Below are 19404 nucleotides of genomic sequence, written 5' to 3' on the forward strand. Positions count from 1 at the left end.
AGGCAAACATATTTAGCCAATAGAGTATCTCCACAAAGGCAAATATATTTAGCCAATAGAGTATCTCCACAGCATTGAAAGTCTAAACGTGTAGACATTGCTGAAAAATTAACACTTCAAGCTGGGGAAAAAAAAAAAAAAAAAAAAAAAAAAAAAAAGGAAAAATACCTTAGCACCATTTATTTTCCTCTTCCCCAACTAGTAGCTTTGCAACCATTTAAAATTAAAACCCAGAGGGAAAAAGATATGTCAGAAAGCAGATGGGAAAGAAGGGGAAAGAGGAACAGAACTTTCTAACATATCAGTGAAGACAAAGCAGCAGATACTCATTGTCTGAATGCAGGAATGTGACTTTATGCAAGAGCCCAGAATCCTTACCTGCTCAGCACAGACAAGGACACACTCCCACCTCATATCCACTGAAATGCCTTGGAGAGTTCTCAGACAGTGGGAAACAAAAGCTCCTGACCTATGCATCTGAACAGCATACCTAAAGCATACGTGGGACCCAATGAGATGAATCCAAGGGTCCTGAAGCAAATGGCAGATAAAGTTGCTAAGACACTATTCGTGATATAGGAGAACTTGTGGCAGTCCAGTGAAGTTCCCACTGAATGGAAAAGGGGAAAATAACCCCCCATTTTTAAAAAGAATACAAAAAAAATAAGACCCAGAGTGCTAGAAGCCAGTCAGCTACACCTCTGTGCATGGCAAGATCATGGAGCATATCCTCCTGGAAACTGTGCTAAGTCATATGGAAAATAAGGAGGTGACTGGTGACAGCTGGCATGCCTTCACTGAGGGCAAATTGAGAATTTTGGTGGCTTCTGAATCAGGGTTACAGCTTTGGTGGGTAAGGGAAGAGTAACTGATGTCATCTACCTGGACCTGTGAAAAGCATTTGACACTGTCCCCTCACAACATTATTGTCTCTAAATTGGAGAGACATGGATTTGATTGATGGGTTCATAAATGTAAAAGGAATTGGCTGGATGGTCACACTCAGAGAGCTGTAGTCAATGGCTCCATGTCCAGCTGGAGACCACTGATGAGTGCTGTTCCTCAGGGGTTGGTATTGGGACCAGAACTATTTAACATCTTTGTCAGTGACATGCACAGTGGGATTGAGTGCACCCTTACCAAATTTGTGAACAACACACCTGAGGGAAAGGACAACACATCCAGAGGTGTGGGTGAGAGGTAGGGCCATGGGAACCTGATGAAGTTCAACAAAGCCAAGTGCACCCAGGACCTACACCTGGGTTGGGGTGATGCCAAGCAGAAGTACCAGCTGGGTGGAAATTTAAGCATTTCAAAAAAGCATGACCACCAGGACAAGGGAGAAGACTTACCCCTCTTCTCCACTCTCATGAGACCCAAGCTGGAGTCCTGCGGTCAGCTCTGGGGCCTCTGGCACAAAAAGGAGATAAATGTATTATAGTGAGTCCAGAGGAGGGCCATGAGGATGATCAGAGGGCTGGAACACCTCTCCTATGAAGACAGGCTGAGGGAGTTGGGGTTGTTCAGCCTGGAGCACAGAAAGCTATGGGGAGACAATGGGATCCCATAGACAATGGGATCAGGTGCACCATCAGCAAGTTTGCAGATGACACCAAGTTGAGTTGTGCAGTTGACACAACAGAAGGAAGAGATGCCATTCAAGGGGCCTTGGGATGGCTGGAGAAGTGGGCCCATGTGAACTGGATGAGGTTCAACACGTCCACGTGCAAGGTGCTGCACCTGGGTTGGAGCAATCCCAGACATGAGCACAGACTGGGATGGGAGAAGAACTCACTGAGCAGCCCTGCAGAGAAGGACCTGGGGGTCCTGGTGAATGAAAAGCTCAACATGAGCCAGCAGCGTGTGCCTGCAGCCCAGAAGTCCAACTGCATCCTGGGCTGCATCAGAAGAGGTGTGACCAGCAGGTCGAGGGAAGTGATTCTCTCCCTCTCCTCTGTTCTTGGGAGGCCTCACCTGAAGTGCCACGTTCTTATACCCCCAGTATAAAAAGGATATGGACCTGTTTGAGTGAGTCCAGAAAAGAGCTACAAAGGTATGGTCAGAGTGCTGGAGCACCTCTCCTATGAAGACAGGCTGAGAGAGCTGGGGATGTTCAGCCTGGAGAAGGGAAGGCTTCAGGGAGACCTCATTGTGACCTTTCAATATTTAATGTGGTCTTGTGAAAAAGGTGGAGAAGGACGTAAATAATGATAGGACAAAAGGGAATAGTCTTAAACTAAGAGAGGATACATTTTGACTAGACATTAGGATGAAAGTCTTCACCGTAAGGATAGTGAGGCACTGGAACAGGTTTCCCAGAGAAGCTGTGGATGCCCCATCCCTGGAGGTGTTCAAGGCCAGGCTGGATGGGGCTTTGAGCAATCTCATCTAGTGGATGGCATCCCTGCTTACTGCAGGGGGGTTGAGTTAGATTGTCTTTAAGGTCCCTTCCAATACAAGCCATTCTATGATTCTACAATTAATGAAAGAAGAAAGCAGGAAATCTGGAACGCATCTTTCATGACATGCCACATTGAAAACGGGAACTTTTTCCTCTACTTCCAAATTCATGTTAATTAAATAAAATAAAGGAAAACAGCTCAATATTACTATGTTTCATTGGCATGGCATTTGAAGAGTCCTCCTGTAAAGCCTCAATTATTTTCAGGCTGCATTTCCTGTTACCTTTAATAAAAGGCCATGTGGTGAGAGTCGCAACATGTGCTGCATTTGGCAATGATGTATCAGCAATTTATCCTAAGAACTGCAAGTATAGGACTCAAGGAAGGCTTGCTCCAAAACTAAAATTTCAAATAGCTTCCACAATTGATTCCATTCTGTAAATATTCAAAAACTTAGAAGTGGAGAACACTCTCGCATTTCTTTTCAAAAAAAAAAAAAAGATTTATTGTAGGTGAAGTTAGTCCATAGAAAAATGGTGTTATGATACCAAAATATAAGCTACCCCTTCTAAAATGGTGGAATCACTTAAAATATTATGTGTTCCCCTCACTGGTTTCTATTCTTCACTATGCCACAAATCGTATTGGTTATACACAGCTCACAGAACTCAGAACATGGAATTGTAACATTTAACAAATTTAAATTACCTTGGCTGGCATCATGAAACTGCAACAGCATGAAAAAAGAAGATAGTGGCCGTAGAGAAACGTACACAGCAGCCAAGCCTGCTCTTGAACTTCAATAGTATCTGTACTCTGTGTCCGCTTGTAAAAGTCTCTGCAGCTCTTAAAACACAAATTCAGTGCTTAAGCTCTGAATTTCCAGGGGCACTGAATGTGCACAGAGACACAGATTTCTGTTACTTCAGTTACTGCTGTATAGACTCAAGTAGTGGCTATGACTCAACACCTTGGCAGGAACATCTCCTAATCATGCTGTGTTCACCTGAGAATCAGGCAATTAACTGCTGACATGTAATTACTAACAGCCAATAAATTCACTGAACTCATTTCATACAGTAATATCACAAAGTTATTTTCTAGAGATTTCTTATTATAGAACATGCTTAAAAATTCAATTTACTGTTGAGACAGGAGAGGAAGGAGCTGGACTGCTAGCTATTTGGATGTGTTTGAGACACGAAAATGTGCAACATCTGCACACAAATGTGTAGTGCCTCATTGCAGAGCTCATGATAAATTGCTCATCTCTGTCCATGCAAACATTGCCTGTGCTGACGAAATTTTTACCTACTCTGAAACTGGTACTTTAACAACTTGCTCTTATAACTAAAAATCCTGTCATTTTCCAAAAATTAAGACATTGTTAGCAAGTCTGCCAACTTGCAAAAATGAAACTTTAGATCTCAGGTATCCATTTATGCATAGTCAAAAATGTCTTCAAAATATTGAGCACATGTCATTTACAAGTCTGCAGTCCCTGGCTAAAGAGACAGGGTTTTGCTCATTTACCTGCTTTCAAAAACATTACACAGTAACAACAAGACTTCTACTCTTTCACTCCTCAGCTTGTAAAGGGATTTTTAATTAGATTTTTTGTTTTTATATAACCAATCTTGTCCATTTTATATTTGTGTTCCAATAAGAAGTCCTAACTTTAAAGAAATTTTCCTCTAAGAGGCCACAGGTGGCCTTTTTCCCCAGTCTGGTGTTTATCAAGTGCCACATTAAGCCATGTATCTTGCCTTTACTGCTTTTAAAGAGGACACAGCTTCCTGGATTTTATTCTGGTACTCTGAAAAACTTGCACTTTTTAGTTCTTCGTGAATAAGAGAAAAGGTTAGAAATACAGGTTGTAGTTTGAGTCTTTGTTCTCTGCTCCTGTCTACTAACCCAACCAACAAATTACGGTCTTTCCTACACAATCATCCTGCATGACAACCTTGTAACTTCTGACCATTAACCAAATAATACAAATCTTAAAACACATCTGCCACTGACACTGTCCAGTCCATAATTTCAGAGATACTCACACCCTTAATGAAAGGATGCTTACAATGTTATTTCTGCGTTGCCTTGGTGATGTCATGAATTTACTTTTGTTTCTATAGCACTCAAGAAAGGAATTCTTACATAGAAAAAATAGATTTTTTTTTTATAATGCTGCTGACCTGTAGGAAAGAACATAATAACATTGTTTTGCTGAGATTTGTCTTTATCAGCTGCTCCTCTGAGTTTTATGATTTAAAATTTTCCCTTGAGTTTTAACACCCAAGCTCATCCTCTCCACCCCAAAAAAGCCAAATTGTGCACTCCCTTGTCTTGATAATTTTTCCTCTTAAAACACTTTTGCAACACTACTGTTTACTCTAAAGCCCTAAAAAAACAGGGCAGAGGATAGAGGGGAGACAAAGGCAGAAAAGAACGGTTCTAAAGGCTGAAGTAGTTATCATCCTTGATGCATGCTCCGGGGTGCACACCAATTTACTGGAATTAAGAGTCTGTTAGCAAATCGTTGTTCACTCTAGGATGCTTCAGGAGTCACTACAACAGCATTCTTCCCTTATTTTGCTTTCTTACTCTTGGCAGTAAGGAGAAAACAATGAGCAAGAGCACACTCAAAAAACCCAGCAACATCTGTAGGTATCTTATGTCCTTGAGCCTTTTCAGATTGAACAAAATGCAGAGTATGATGTTCAGTCTCTTTGTAACAGGTAAAAGATCAATTGCAATGGTTTTCTTTTTGGTCGATCAGCTGTCTTCAAAATATTGACCACATGTCGTTAACAAGTCTGCAGTCCCTGGTTAAAGAGACAGGGTTTTGCTTATTTACCTGCCTTCGAAAAGCCCAAAAGACACCACATGTACACAATATTTATTTATTTATTTATTTATTTATTTATTTATTTATTTATTTTAACTTACAAGATTCTCCCCTTCTTATCAGCTCATACATAAGGCTGGAAGGGGAAAAGATAAGACCACACGGACAGCATTACTATCAGTGTAGAGATTGCCATCTGTTCTACATCTCTCCTTTAGTAGCTGCATGTTTTCCAGCCATTTAGTTTTCTTTGGCTGAGACTGTACTTGACTGAAAGCCAGCATGCAGAAACTCACTTTAGGTAGAACACAGCAATTAAAGCAGCAAAGCAATCAAAGGTAAGCGTGGAAGGAAGATCATCCTTTTGGCATCGAGTTTATAACCACCCCATAAAAAGAGGTTGGGGAATCAATTGTGCATCTCCTTGTTTACTACAGCCAGGCAGCTACAAGTGAGAAAATGGTATTTTTGCCCATTTGGGATGACGATTTTGTTTCTCAATCTTTAGCCATTCCCAGCATGGACTTCTGTGAAAAGCTGCACATAGGGTTTTCAAGGCCACATATGACATACCTTCTCATATCACAAATTGTTCCCTTTCTTGTTTGTAAATGGCCAACTGAGATGCATTCCCGGACCCTTGACAAAAGCAATAAATCATTTTTAAACATATTTCAGCCTGCAGTCTACCAAACCCTGAGGATTTTCTTTTTGCAGACCTTCAGGGCATATTGTAAAGCCAACAGATGCTTTTGTGAGAAAAACTCCGCAGCCAATAACTTAGGCTCAGGCGAAGATCTCAGTGAAGCAGTAATTTATTTGTGATTGCAATGGCGGGCGCCCCACAAGCAGGAGAGCGCATCTACTAGTTCCAACACACAGTTTATATGCTTTTGGATGACAGGACCCTCCCCTGCTTCCCCACTGAGTGGATAATCCAGGTTCACAATCTACCTGATGCTTCACAGACAGTGCGTGGCCTTCAGTTGCTGGCCTGTTAAATTTCAAATTTCTTTTGACGTTTTTATTGCTTAAAGTGGTAATGTTTCTTCACTTACCTGACTTGACTTAACACCGTGATTTTCACCTAATTGTCCTAAGGAATCTGGTTGTCTGCACTTTACATGGTCACCTGCTAAGCTTTCTTATCACTGCAAGCATATCTCCATACCACTTTCCTCTCCTCTAAAAAATGTAACTCTGCAAAAACAACATTTCTATTCCCACAATTCCCCCCTTTTCTTCTTTATACACCGTTGATTTTTGCAAAACTTTTCTCTAAGGTGTAATTTGGTAGATATCTTCCTCTTCTTCACTTTCTTTGCTTTCCATCTCCTCATCATCACCTTACCTGAGTAAGGTGGTGGTTCCATGGTCATTTGTTTCAATAGCACAGTTTCAGTTAACCATTGCACTAGTGCTCTTACACAGGGGATAATGCAGCAACCAACGGCTGTCAATACTCCTGCAACTATGATCAAGGATGTAAATACGCCTAATTTTTCTGCCAATTCACTGGCAAGGGTGGTAAGCCCTTGCAATGCTCTAGTTACTGTGCCACCTGGGGCAGTATTGTTGGGTATAAAAGTGCAACAATGGTTGCTCAGTATCACACACACACCTCCTTTCTCCATGAGCATCATATCTAATGCTATTCCGTTTTCCCAAGACATTTTGCTGGTGGCATCTAGTTATTCAGTGATTCCTCTTATTGCATCCATTGTATAATTTACGAACCTCTGCTGATAAATATAATTAATCCAATCCATATTCTTATTGATTGTTACCCACCAGAACAGTGGCTCAAACCCTGCAGCAATTTGATTCCTGCCTTTCTGTTCATCGGGAACTCCTCTAGGCACCCCAGCAGAATCTATCATCAAATGATACTCCTAAGTTTCTTTTACTTCTTCTGGGTATTTGTGATGTTTTTCTTTCAAATGCCAGGGTGAAGGGTATAGCTAATTGAACAAGTGCACAAGTGCCTCCCCAGTTAGATGGTAGAGTGGACCGTAAGATCTTCCCTCCACAGTACCACCAGAGATCCACCCTGGGGATCTCTAATCTTGAGCAGTTTCCCATCAAGTCCTTGGTAGCACAAGACAATTTCTCCCAGATGGTGGGTAGCACTCACACCCGGCCGTGAGAGGCAAGCTGTATGGTTACCAATAGCTGTAGAGAATGCAAGGGGAGCCCTGATATTGCTATCACACAAGGAACGGCAAAGAGAGACTTACAGGCCTCATTTCCCCAGGCAGTCTTTTCTTGGTACAATGCAATCATACATCGCATCTCCTGGGAATGCTTGGTCCACCCCCATGGGAAGGGCACAATCTGGGAAATCGGTCATCCCGAGGCACAAGCATAGCCATAGCTATGGTTGAGACTCTGGACAGTGTATTTGACCCGTTCTATCCAGGCGTTCACATCCCCATATCCTGTTTCAATCTCAAATGTTTGAACTACCACATGTCAAAGAGGGCCTCCTGTTTTCTTTTGAGATGGGGAAGACACTAAAAATTATCCAAATTAGTATTTAGCTACATATATGGTAAAATATCCTAGTTATTGTGGATGTGCATGAGAACCTAAAAATATCCTAATTCTAGGGATGTAGATGAGAACCTTATGAGAAGCAGATGTAAAAAGAAGATATTGCTCAAGGCCAACAGATGAGGGAAGAACGAACAACTCGTTAGGGAAGAATGAGCAACTTGTTGGCAGGAAACAAGGCAAAGATAAGCAAAAAAAGGCCTAAATACTGTCAACAGAAAGTCAAAGTCCAGAAAGGTAAAAAGTTTAACCTCCTCTTCCTCGTTGCCTTCATCCTGAAAAACCCCTGCCCACGACCACCAGGCTACATTGTGCAGGCGCAACCGGGAGGAGCTAAGGGTGGGAAGTATGGAAATGAGTACTTGGAAGAGGTCTGCCTTTTCGGGGAAAATAATAAATATGTATTAGAGCTCCTGTAATACGTAACAGTATATATACATGTATAAAATTGTGAGAGACGACCGGGCAGGTGCGCACTTTTTGAAGGAAGCTATTCCCAGTGCACCTGGTGCAGCACAATAAAGTATACCTACTTTACAACCTTATGGTTGTGGAGTCTTTTCTGTGCATCACTTTCCTGTTTTCTCCTTGAGTTTCTCCCTTTTTCTGGTCGCAATAGGGATTGTTTCCATACAGCTATTCTCAGTCTGGCTGTTGGGTCTCTCCCAGTTATTTGTTCTCTCTGCTCAATTGTCACTGGGCATTTAAAGCTCCATAAGCTAACACCTCACAAGCATCAAACGTGATGGACTGTGGTACATAACCCTCTGTCACAGTCACCCATATTTTGACAGGGTATACCGTGTTACTATTATCTGGTCACGCCTTTTCCATGTTGCCAATTGACCAAGGCCTTCTCTAAGGCCTATAATTACTAGAAACAAAATTAACAGTTGAATTTTCCCTGTTGTTATTTTTAACCTGTTTCCAAATAATTATGAACACAAAGAATAAGATATATGTACTACTAGAACAAAAACCCCTTGGGAGCACTTCGATTTGCTATAGGCCAGTCCTTTCTCTCACTCGCAAGCCACACTCATTAGTTACCTGTGAAAATAAAAGGTTAGTTTACAATTGTAAGCTCTTATCCTGCTCAGAGTCCACTATGAGATTTTTCTCTTTGATTTCAACTTCCAACAAGTCTTCTGTAGGAACAGCTTCCCAGGTACTAGGGTCGACGGATGCCTTCACTCGAGTATAGTGAGTCCAACCTTTTTCTGCAGTTCTTACGGCTGTTTCAGTGGTTAGTGATTGTCCTTCCCATTCAGGCCAGAGTTGATTCTTTCTAGGTCTGAATTAGGACCCAGTTTCCTGGGCGATAGTGGTGAATGGGGAATTCCAAAGGTGGGCTTTGAGCCAACAGCCCACGGGTCCTGAGAGATGACAAAGAAGACAACCCCAGAATACAGTTCTTAAGAAAACTCTCTTGTTTCGAATTGTGGTATCTCATCCCTTCTGCCCAGATAGGGCAATCCAAACAGCATCTCATGTGGTGAAATTCCTATATCCTTTCTTGGTGCTGTTTGAACCTGTAGGAGTAAGCATTTTACCCAAGGAAGTTGGGTTTCTAACGCTAATTTAGTTAATTGCTTCTTTAATGTCTGGTTCATTCGCTCCACCTTCCCAGAAGAGGAGGGGTGCCAGGGGGTGTGAAAATCCCACTCAATCCCTAAGGCCTGCTTTAACCCTTGCAGTAAAGCTTACACCCATCCAGACACGTGGTCAATTAGGACAAACAAGTAACTCAGTAAAGTCTACCTGTATACTATTTAAAAGTTTTTGCATCAGGGAGAGTTTTTGTTTCAGGGGAAAGAATAGCATTCAGCTCTATGAACAGAGTAATTAGTACTTTCAACCATATGATATTTACTTTATTCCACTATTAATATTTTTCCTTAGTGATACTATGATGGATGAATTGCATAAACTGAAAGAATAAATATGATGCTTCACAGCTAGTTTTCAATGCTCTTGGGAACAAAATAAAATTTTCTGTCCCCCATTACTTTTACTTGGGTTTTACTATTACATTTCTTTTCATTGATTCAGCATTATAATAATACACTGGACATAATTTTTTTAATGACTTTGCAAGGATTGTTCACACAACTAGATGAAATACTGAAGTTAAAATAGAGCCACATACAGAAACTGGAAACATAGAAGGAACTGTTATGCAGTGAGAAACAGAATATGAACATATGGTTAACTAATGGGAAAATGAGCAGAGACCTAGTACTTGTGAACACTGGGGTGGGGGGAAGGCATGATTAACAAAGAAGCATCAAATGAATTTATTCCTTAACTGTATCTTTTCTATCCTGCCAGCTGATAAAGGCCATTAGGCAGCTGTCCATAAATGACATCAGGGTCAGCACAAGCTAATTAATTAACATATATTTAATTCTAACTAGATTTTCTAGGAAAAAAACAAAACAAAACAAAACAAAACAAAACTTTTTCTCTGTTTCTTTTTCCTCTTTTCTATATGCACGCACTTCTCTACAAATATAAAACCCTACAGTTGAAGAAAACAGGTGAAGATTTAAGACGTTCAGCCACAGTTACCACATTAAGCCTTGTAATTGGAACAATCAAAACATGGCAGTTTGCTTTCCCAGGGAATTATGCAAGTCACACTTCATTCACTGTGCAATAAACTTGAGATTGATGAGCTTGCCGTGACAGTATATAAGCTTTAGAGGTTCCAGTCTCTACCTCTGCTGCTGACAACTCATCTGAGAGCATACCGCTGTGTATTATTTAATGCAACAAAATAGGAATGAAAGGAACAGAAGAGGAGACTATCAGTAGGATTAAAGAAAAAAGGCAAGAATTTCCCATTTCCAAAATACCTTTTTCAAAAGCTGTTAGGTAACTGCTGAAAATTCCTATAGTATTTACTATTGAAAAGGTAAAAGACAACAGTCATTAACCAAATTTAGTACCCAAAATAATTGAAGAAAATCACAGAACCGTAGTTGTGTTAATTCTTTTTTCATCCACAGAGGAATCTCAAAGTGCAGACTTCTTGTTGAGGACATCACATCTGTTGTCTGTTATTTTAACGACTTTAATTAAATCTTTGTACCAACATGCAGATGAAAAGTAAAAAGCAATCACAAAAATAGCAGATGCTTGTAAAATAGCAATACTTCTGATCAGACTTCCGATCCACTGCATGATTAAGGAAATACATATGCTTAGCAGGGACTGCACTGCTACTCAAGGTACTACATAATCAATGAAAGTCAGAGGACAACTTGGAAAACACAAACACTTTCAATAGAAGTGTTTGTGAATGCTCTTACAGGTGTGTTGTCAGAGCATCCCAATTATTTTGTATGTGTTCCTATTATCTCAGGGTACTGAGAGAACTGGCAGAGGAGCTGGCCAAGCCACTGTCCATCATTTATCAGCAGTCCTGGTGATCAGGGGAGGTCCCAGTTGACTGGCGGCTAGCAAATGTGACGCCCATCTACAAGAAGGGCCGGAGGGCAGACCCGGGAAACTACAGGCCTGTAAGTTTGACCTCAGTGCCAGGGAAGCTCATGGAGCAGATCCTCCTGAGAGTCATCACGCAGCACTTGCAGGGCAAGCAGGCGATCAGGCCCAGTCAGCATGGGTTTATGAAAGGCAGGTCCTGCTTGACGAACCTGATCTCCTTCTATGACAAAGTGACGCGCTGGGTGGACGAGGTAAAGGCTGTGGATGTGGTCTACCTTGACTTCAGCAAGGCTTTTGGCACCGTCTCCCACAGCATTCTCCTCAAGAAACTGGCTGCTCTTGGCTTGGACTGGCGCACGCTTCGTTGGGTTAGAAACTGGCTGGATAGCCGGGCCCAAAGAGTCGTGGTGAATGGAGCCAAGTCCAGTTGGAGGCCAGTCACTAGTGGCGTCCCCCAGGGCTCAGTGCTGGGGCCGGTCCTCTTTAATATCTTCATCGATGATCTGGACGAGGGCATTGAGTGCACCCTCAGTAAGTTCGCAGATGACACCAAGTTAGGTGCGTGTGTCGATCTGCTTGAGGGTAGGAAGGCTCTGCAGGAGGATCTGGATAGGCTGCACCGATGGGCTGAGGTCAACTGCATGAAGTTCAACAAGGCCAAGTGCCGGGTCCTGCACCTGGGGCGCAATAACCCCAAGCAGAGCTACAGACTGGGAGAGGAATGGTTGGAGAGCTGCCAGGCAGAGAAGGACCTGGGAGTGATGGTGGATAGTCGGCTGAATATGAGCCAGCAGTGTGCTCAGGTGGCCAAGAAGGCCAATGGCATCCTGGCTTGTATCAGAAGCAGTGTGGCCAGCAGGGCTAGGGAAGTGATTGTCCCCCTGTACTCAGCTCTGGTGAGGCCGCACCTCGAGTACTGTGTTCAGTTTTGGGCCCCTCGCTACAAGAAGGACATGGAGGTGCTTGAGCGGGTGCAGAGAAGGGCGACGAAGCTGGTGAGGGGCCTGGAGAACAAGTCCTACGAGGAGCAGCTGAGGAAGCTGGGCTTGTTCAGCCTGGAGAAGAGGAGGCTCAGGGGCGACCTTATCGTTCTCTATAGGTACCTCAAGGGAGGCTGTAGCGAGGTGGGGGTTGGTCTGTTCTCCCACGTGCCTGGTGACAGGTCGAGGGGGAATGGGCTTAAGTTGAGCCAGGGGAGTTTTAGGTTAGATGTTAGGAAGAACTTCTTTACCGAAAGGGTTGTTAGGCATTGGAACAGGCTGCCCAGGGAAGTGGTGGAGTCACCATCCCTGGAAGTCTTTAAAAGACGTTTAGACGTAGAGCTTAGGGATATGGTTTAGTGGGGATTGTTAGCGTTAGGTAGAGGTTGGACTCGATGATCTTGAGGTCTCTTCCAACCTAGAAATTTTGTGATTTTGTGATTCTGTGATTCTGTGATTTTATCTAGCAATCTAGGTAGTAATTTTTTTGATGTAGCAATCAAAATAGTAACAATCACAGTAACCTTTGATTCTACCATCAGGAAAAAAAGATAAGTTATTTTTATATAATTTTACTACCTGATAATTTTCATCAATCTGAAGTAATCCCAAAAGACACAGAATGAAAGAAAACTGTAGAAGTGTGACTAAATGCGTAACAGGCATTACTGTTTTCTCCTCTTTACACCAGTTTAGTTTTGCTTAACAGTTGATAAAATGTGGTACCATTTGATAACACACAAGAAGAGAAAAAAAACAGGTTGAATTAAGTTTACATTGGATAGCAGTTTTATGATGATTACAGGTCAATAGCTTATGGCAAACAATAGTCCATCTCCTTAGTGACAGACCTGCTAACCCTCATCACTAGGTGGGTATTCATTTGATATAAACATAATTTCCAGCCTTGCAAGATAGGATTTAAATTATTAAAAGTATTATCTTTTACCCCGAGGAGAATGCAGTTTGAAGAAAATTAGGCAAACCTTCAGAGTCAGGAAGGAAAGTGGTACAATACAGACTGTAGAAGAAGACTGTAGCTGACTCCAAACTCCAGGTTTCGTTGTTTTTTGGTGTTTTAAATGAGTTTCATATGCAAATAGAGTGAATTACTAGATGGCACATAGAGGGAGATGCTAGGACATCCTACAGAGATACTTGTAAAAAGGTCCAAGTACAGCCCATCACAAGACATAACACCACGCTGTTTTTTAGAGTCACCTTCAGAGACCCCAACTCAGGCCTTATTAGAAAACCACACAGCCTCTACAAAACATCATTAATCACTGCTTTACCTCATTTCATAACCTCTTGTAGCTTCTTTTTCTTCTTTCCTAAAACAATCCCTTCCAGAGACAGAGAAGCTGCCATTTTGAGAGATGGAAACAGAGAAAGAAAGAAAAGAAAACAGACAGCCTAATTTGCTCTATCAAGAGAAGATCATTAAATAAGAGTATCTGAACTGGGATGATTGCTTTATTTTGAACACTGCCTTGCAAAACCCCTGAGACATGAGCATTTACTGTCTAGATTGCGCTGTTGAGCTGAGCTCGTTTCTCATGAGGAGACTAACAACAGCTGAAAATTGTTTCAAGAAGGAAGTTTAAAAAAGAACCAAGAAAACTTCCAGTACTTTATTTCCTGAAGCAATGCAACCACAGGAAGGGCCAGAAGCATATGCTTGTAGATAAATGATCACTTGATTAATTATTTTTTTCTCACTGTCCACGTGTAAATTCTTCCCCTTCCATCCTATTTCATTTGCTCTTATGTTACCACTAAGAAACTATTGTTACTAAGCAATATCTAGGTCTCAGCATGTGTCATGTAATGTAGATATAGAGTCCTGCTGGGAAATCAATGATATGCAATGTTCTGCCCCAGAAAGAGATGGAAGTTGGCTATTAAGTGACATTATTTATAAAGCACATGCAGTGAAAAGAATGTAGACAACAAGAGTGTGACAGCCTTTGTTTAAGTTTCAAGCTTCATATGTAGAAAACTCAATTATTTATGTACCTAACAGAAGAATTGGGCAGTATTGCTTCTATGTATTTTCAACAGCTCACTTCCATTTTGAAGACTGTTTTCTCAAGACTCTGTTCTTCAAAATAAATCAGAAAAAAAACCCCACAGCATATATGCTGAAAGAATATCTCATCTCATACAAAATTTGATGTTTCTCTCAATTCTTTAGCTAAAAATACTGGATATGTTAGTTTATTTTTAAAAATCATCTTATAACCAGTTGTAACGTGTGCTTATTCTGTGTGTAAGAGGAAAGTATCTAAGTGTCAGTTTGATATTTCTGCATTGGCCTTCTTCAGCTGATCCCTAATACATTTTCTTTTTCCTTTTCCTTTTCTTTTTTCTTTTAGGACTCACTGAAAGGGCTGTGGGCAGCAACAACTTTTGTCAGTTCTATGAAGAGGCAGAAGAGAAGAGAACTGGAAATTTTCTAGTTATTCTGCATATTTAAATATTAAAAATACAGAAATAAACATGAAAATAACAGAAATATAGAAGGACGATCTACATCGCATGGGACAAAAACCTCTTGGGGTCTCATTTGGTCTTTTGTGGATGTTATTTAAGATGCATCTCCAGAGTATCTGCTGCAGACAACCCAAAAATTTCATCAAAATATCTTAGATACATATTTTTTTCCTATTTTGAAAATCAAAACATTAACATTAACCCAGTCTCAGCTCAAAGATGAGACCATCACTTTGTGGCAGTTGTACCACCTCATCGCATAGGCTTTCCTAAAGTTAATGCTGCTTGTCTCTTTCTGTTAACTGTGTTCTCAAACTATATTCAAGACGTGTCAAAAAACTTATTATTTGAAATCTTGCAAAGACCCTTTTTCTTTTAGACTGAAAATGGGAAAATGATACTGCAAACTGCTTTAAAGTCCACAAGTACACTGATTTAGCTCTACAGAAGTATTACTGAGGACATTAGTAATTCAGTATGGATATAATACATAGATCCCATGAACAAGTTCACTACATGTAATCATTACAGAAATTGACTGAAAAGCAAAACTTCCCCAGAACTAGGACATTTTCTTCCTTTTTTTAAATTTTTATTTATTTATTTATTTTAATTTTTTTTGGTCTTAATCATGTCAATTCAAAAGGGGTGGGAGGAAAATGGACAAATGAAATTTTCACAAATCCTACACTGCTAAGGGAAACAGGAAGGCACCTGAAGATCTAATTATCACTTTCTGAGATGTTACAAGGTTTTCCATCTTCAAGCTACCAGAAGCAACATCCCAGGGGCTTCAGTATTGTTCATAGGCTGTCATGAGGAGAGTTTGCCATGTTCTGTCTCAGGTAGCTTTATAATAATAATAATAAGCCTTACCTTGCTATATAAGGTAACCAGATTTCATTTACTGTGAACCAACTTGTACTCAGTCACTAAGTTGGAGAAAACTAGCATTTCATGGAAAATTTACATTTGTTATTAATTCTTTTCAGGACTATATTATTTGATTTTTTTTATTATTTTTTTTTACTGAATAAAGCAATTACATATTCATTTAAGGAAAGCTCATCATAAGTTAAGGGCTTCCTGATGCATATTCACAGCATCCTGTTATTTCTAGACTAGCATGCAAATGTGTGCAAACATGCATGTATGTACGAGATATATTACATGTGTTACAAGGAAATAAAGTGTACAGCATAGATTAAAAAAAGCTCATTTTGCACATATAATTACAATTCTTTCTGAATCCACTGCCAAAGGAACAGAATATAAATTGTAAAACTCCAGTAACAAGAGAGCAGTGTACGAGTTCAGGGATAGCTTTAATTCTGAAATTTACTGCTCTTGTCAGCCTACTCAGAAACTTAAATAGTACTCAACTGTTTCACACATTCTGTTTCAAATTCTTCATATCTCCTGTTACTCCTGGTGGCCAAAGAACAGTAATGCTTACTGTGGAATTATCTGCTTTTCCATAACAACTTACAGGAAAATATTTCCATGTTCTACAAAAATCTCTATCAAACTATTCTTCTACCAGTTATGATATTTGTTCCCCTAGAAACACCTTCCATGTAACTGCTTCTTACCAGTCTTTAGTACCCAAGCAGTTACATCATACGTTGATATTTGCGTATTTTTATTAAAATTGTTTAATATTTATATTGCAAACATGCCAAGACCTCATCCATCATGCTGTTGTTCTATCCACTGCAGACACTCTGACAGACACAAATATTACCCATTAATAACCTGCAATTTAAAATGACAATTAAAAGATGATAGGTAGAGAAGGAATGTACAATTGAATTACACAATATTGCATTTTTCTCCATATATACCGTGTACCTGTCACATGCTTATTCCCCTCATGGGCCCTTCACTCCATCAGTGTGAGCCTTCTCCGAGGCATCACATCAAAATTTGTTCTGAAAGAAAGGTTCAAAGGATGAGAGGATCATGAATTGAAGTGCCTGAAAGATCACTTTTGTATTTAAAGAACAGAAAACAGTGTGGAAACACTGAGTAATGGATTAGAAAGATAAAATAGTAATTAAGAAGTGAACAAATAGGAAGAGACCATGTTGTTCAAGTCTCCAACACTACTGTGCATATTTATAATATCCAACACCTTCATGTTTATCCTTTACTCCTCCCCTGACCTCCAGCCTTCTACACTACAAAGTGCAATATGTAAAGTCTTGATCCTTATAGTCTTTTTCAGTCTAATTAATTTGCTCCATGTCCTCAAGCATTTCAGTTACCAATCTATTGCTTTCTTCTCTAATATATTCCTCTGTATTACATTCAAGTGTGTGCTCTTTGAAGCAAGTATACTCTATTACAGTACAGCAGTAGAATCCTCAGGTTCACTTACTTTTATTTTCATCCATGTGGTAAATGATTACAGAGGTAAGAGCAGTTTCTCTCAAAGAGCAAAAGCAAGAGGGCTGGAGCTGTTTTCAGAGAATGAGAACTGGTTTTGGCCAAACAGTAGGAAGTAACACACAACTGTAGTTGTTATTCTGATAAGAATGGCTGATGCTCCTCAGTCCATCACACAAAACAGGGCATGAACAGTCTACCATGCCTCCCAGAGACAGCCTGACTTCCAGCACTGCCTGGAAATATTCAGAAGTATAAAAGTAATCTGTATTGCTATGAACATACAGTGTCACGTGTAGATGATTAGCCTTGGGGAGAGAAAGAACTGGGATGGCAGTGACACAAATGTGCAAGAAATCCAGAAAACAGTTTGCTTGTGTGGCTGAGCTGTCAAATTCTCAGTCAGACCCACTCAAACCATCAAGAGATATTTTCTGTTGATATAGTTTAAACTATATAAAATAAATGCTTCTAGCCCACAGATTATTTTTTAAATCTGCATAACCATGGATGACATTTGAGTTATAGGTTAGGCTTGTTACGTCAGTTAACATATAGGTGGGAGTGTTTTCTTGTTCCAAACCTTGTAGTTGTAAAATGCAAACTTCTAAGTATTGCTCGAGACTCAGTTAAGGAAGTAAGAAGACTTGCTTCAAAAAGGTTGGAACTTACTTAAGAAGGTAGGCAGGAGCGGAACCAGGAGATGAGTCACAAAAAGAGAGAGAATGATGACAAGATTGTGTGTATTAGTGTCAGAAATATCGCAGGCAGAAGGAAGAAAAGCATGCAGAACAGATTTTAGATCTGATGAGAATGGGATGGCTGGAAACATTAGTCGGAACATCCATGAAAGACTAGAGAGGGTGGAAGACAGAAAGGAAGAAATCCAGAATGAGTGGGAGGAGAGAAACAACACATTTGCAATTGCTTTTTCAGGAGTACACTAGCATCTTCCTGCTACAGAACCTTTTCTTTGTCTCCAAATGCCAATCCCATAGTTAAAAGGAATTCATATGTACCCATGCCATTGCAGTAAATGCATACAAAACTACTCAGTTTCATCAATAGTGCATATTGAAGGAATTAATTTGTTTGGAGTCAAATCTAAACATTCTTTCTCAGACTGCACTCTCACCATGGATATAAATTACTAACCTCTGTAAAAGGACTGTAAGAAAACATGCAGGAAGGGTTAAAGTTGCTTCAGGTATTAGTCATTCTCTCTTCAGGCATTTTCTGTGCATCTACTGCAGCTCTGCTTAAGGGAACCTGCTGCTTATAATGTCTATTCTGCCACTCGCCCACAGTAACTGACATTAAGGGAAAGAGGCAGCACTCAACAGGCTTCAATTTGCCCTTTAGCAATGTCCCACCTTTGCCTTTTCTATCCTTTGCTTCTTTTGCAAACACAGTATTATGGATGGAGGGGTGGAAGAAGGCAAAGAATACCTGATGTCATTGCTTACCATTAATAAAGAATGGTTGGTTCAAGCAATCTCCTTCTAAATATTCTTTTATCAGCTAACAAATAGACCTAACTTTTGGCAATGAGGGAAAATCAATTTATTTCAAAGTAATACAAATTTACCATGAAAAAAATGCTTCTGGAACACTGCAGGCTTCTCCCATTTCTGTTGACGAATTGGTTACTTAGAACTATGTCCTAAAGCACGATTGCTTCCTGACAGAACTGCGCTGTGACAAGAAAAGGCCTGGGAACGAATTTATTTGCAGTTTCTCCACACGCCATGGAGAGCTACATCATTCTGCTCTTTGCTGTGGAGTGTCTTACCCTGTTGCTGAATAGCTCTTCTGTTTGGTGAGCAGAGGAGCAACCAGAGGACATTCCCTCTCCCTGATCGTTTGCTTACACAGAGAGTGGCAGAGAAAGAGCCCCTTGGTTTTGTCATCTCTGTGAGTCACCATCTAAGCAGAAATGAGCATAGGAATAAAGGAAGTTTTTAACTTCCTCTTCACTCCCCCGCACCCTAGCAAGGGTTACGACAATCTAGCCCTAACTACTTTGGATGAAAACATCTCAGTGAGTCAGTTGTTTGCAAATAGCTCTCCGCCTTCCTTTGCATTTCATCTCTGTGGGTGCTCCATGTCTGCTTTGCATTCGGATGAGATTTTTCCTCAGCGTCTGCACACAACTAAGCTCACAGCTGCTTTGCTGCAGTTTCTCTGAGCATTCTCCTTTGAGGTCCAGCATCTTTTGATCCCAACTTTGCTTTTAAAGTTTTGATCACAGGATGTGACAGCCATTTTGTCTCCTACCGGTGATCTGTAG

The sequence above is a fragment of the Netta rufina genome (genome assembly GCF_964035555.1).
Source record: "Netta rufina genome assembly, chromosome: Z".
Taxonomy (NCBI): domain Eukaryota; kingdom Metazoa; phylum Chordata; class Aves; order Anseriformes; family Anatidae; genus Netta; species Netta rufina.